Raw genomic sequence first — 2377 nt, forward strand, 5'->3', positions numbered from 1 at the left:
AAAAAAAAAAAATGTGTGTGTGTGTGTGTGTGTGTGTGTGTATATATATATATATATATATATATATATATATATATATATATATATATATATATATATTTCTTAGCTGTGCACTTATCATTTATAAAGCATGTAATGAAGTTTGTCATTCTGCAAGTTTTTATTGGAAAAACCTAAGTATATATTCTTTTTTTTCTTTTATTGAGTTTATTGGTACATTTTAGGTATACAGTACAATTACATTCATTATTGGAATCTTGTACCTTTACATGACAGGTTGTGGTTCTCATTTTTTCCCCTTGTCCATGTATATATTCTTATTCTTTTTTTCTCCAATGTGCTCTGTAGTCAGTTTTGATTTTATTGGTCTTGTGTTTTTTTATATTCTGCATTGAAGTTATTTTAAGTACAATGTTAGAAATAATATGATATGTAAAGAAAAATAGATCAATAACAAAAAATTTTCAAGTTTTCTGCAAAAATCATTTTTAATATTAAAGACAGACTCATTATTCCATGTAAAAATGTACTGGTAATTGAATATCTTTATATGTAATGACATTTCATAAGTGTTAATGAGAATGAAACTATCATATTTATAAGTTTTTTCATAGAATGATTCATCAGAAGTTTATTTTTCAGCAGCTATATTGACTCATGGATTTACTTGTGGATGGGAACCACACTGCAATAACAGAATTCATTTTATTGGGTTTAACAGATGATCCAATCCTTCGAGTGGTTCTCTTCATAATCATCCTGTGCATCTACCTGGTGACCTTATCTGGTATCATATTTATAAGTTTTTTCATAGAATGATTCATCAGAAGTTTATTTTTCAGCAGCTATATTGACTCATGGATTTACTTGTGGATGGGAACCACACTGCAATAACAGAATTCATTTTATTGGGTTTAACAGATGATCCAATCCTTCGAGTGGTTCTCTTCATAATCATCCTGTGCATCTACCTGGTGACCTTATCTGGTAATCTCAGCACACTCGTTCTTATCAGACTCTCCCCTGAACTCCACCATCCCATGTACTTTTTTCTTAGCAACTTGGCTTTTGCTGACATAGGCTTTTCATTTTCTGTCACACCCAATATGCTTGTGAACTTCTTGGTGGAGAAAAATACAATTTCCTATGTGGCATGTGGCATCCAGCTTGGTTCGACTGGTTTCTTTGGAGCAGCTGAGTGCTTCCTTCTGGCTGCCATGGCATATGATCGCTTTGTGGCCATCTGCAGTCCACTGCTTTATTCAACCAAAATGTCCACACAAGTCTGTGTCCAATTACTTGTAGTGACTTACACAGGTGGTTTTATTAATGCTTCCTTCTTTACTGTTACATTTTTTTCTTTATTTTTTTTGTGGACTAAATCAAGTCAATCATTTTTTCTGTGATTTTGCTCCCTTAGTTGAGCTCTCCTGTTCTGATGTCAATGTCCCTGCAATTGTTCCTTCATTTTCTGCTGGTACTGTCATTGTGGTCACAGTATTTATCATAGCTGTTTCCTACATCTACATCCTGATCACCATCCTGATGATGCGCTCCACTGAGGGGCGCCACAAAGCCTTCTCCACCTGCACCTCCCACCTCACTGCCGTCACTCTCTACTTTGGAACCGTTTTCTTCATTTATGTGATGCCGAAGTCCAGCTACTCCACCGACCAGAACAAAGTGGTGTCTGTGTTCTACATGGTGGTCATCCCCATGCTGAACCCCCTCATCTACAGTCTCAGGAACAAGGAGATTAAGAGGGTTCTGAAAAGAAAGCTTGGTAGGAGAACATTTTCTCAGTGACAACTGTTTTCATAGGACTTAATACAGTAATAAAATTCTATAAGTATAACAATAAAAGAAATCTGAGTGTCTTTTCTTAAAATATATCTATGTATATATCATTGACCAATGTGGAGTTTTTTGAAAAAAATATATAGGCTTTCTATTTTCAGATGACATGGCAAACCAGAAAGCCATATTGAATTATCTTTAATAAAATTAAATTAAATTAATAATTATGAGCACAAATTTAATAGAACAAACCTGCTTACTATCCTCTAAAAGTTTAAGTTAAAGTTTTTATACTTTGTGGTAGTTGAATTTAAGAGCCCCAAGAAGTCTCTGTTTTAAAAGTTTGGTCCATAACATGATATATAATATTGCAAGGTGAGGCAATTTTAAGAATTGGAACATAATGGGAGGTGAGTGCATGCCTCAGAAAAGGGGGTAATAGAGCTCCACTTCTTTTGTTTTCTCTCCTTTGGCTTCTCAGCTAAAAGCTGAGTGATGTTTATCTACAGTAGTGTCCTGATGTAGGACCACACCCCATGGCAATAGAACTGTATAATTCTGGCCTGAAACCTGCAAAAAT

General features: G+C 34.5%; 1 pseudogene; it reads left to right on the forward strand.

Moving 5' to 3' along the window:
- The first annotated feature begins 857 nt into the window (after nucleotides 1-857).
- Nucleotides 858-1806, forward strand: LOC104856167 (annotated as a pseudogene).
- Nucleotides 1807-2377: the final 571 nt, after the last annotated feature.

This window comes from Fukomys damarensis, unplaced genomic scaffold (genome assembly GCF_012274545.1).
Source record: "Fukomys damarensis isolate Sample0158 unplaced genomic scaffold, DMR_v1.0_HiC HiC_scaffold_16, whole genome shotgun sequence".
In the NCBI taxonomy this organism is placed as follows: Eukaryota; Metazoa; Chordata; class Mammalia; order Rodentia; family Bathyergidae; genus Fukomys; species Fukomys damarensis.